Source organism: Carassius auratus, chromosome 50 (assembly GCF_003368295.1).
Source record: "Carassius auratus strain Wakin chromosome 50, ASM336829v1, whole genome shotgun sequence".
In the NCBI taxonomy this organism is placed as follows: Eukaryota; Metazoa; Chordata; class Actinopteri; order Cypriniformes; family Cyprinidae; genus Carassius; species Carassius auratus.
Window position 1 is genome coordinate 17,802,105 of NC_039292.1, and position 301 is coordinate 17,802,405.

Here is a 301-nt window from a genome sequence, read left to right on the forward strand (position 1 = left end):
TGTTTGCGATACAAGAAAAGCAAACCGCTATTAAATTAACGGGGGTGAAATAAGAATGAAGTTATTTATTTCATGACAGCGCGAGCGACTGTACAGTTCTTGCACGGTGTAGCCATTTAAATGTCCTTTGACTGACAGCTGGCGTCTGCCTTACTTGAGTTACGCTGAGCTCGTGTCGATGCAGACGGAATGAGAACTTACGACGAGTTTCTGACGTAAGTATAAAAGCGAATGCCGATCTGTGCGTAGAGCCTGTCACACGGAAGTGGAGGTCCCGCCCACTTTCTGACTTCAATATGCC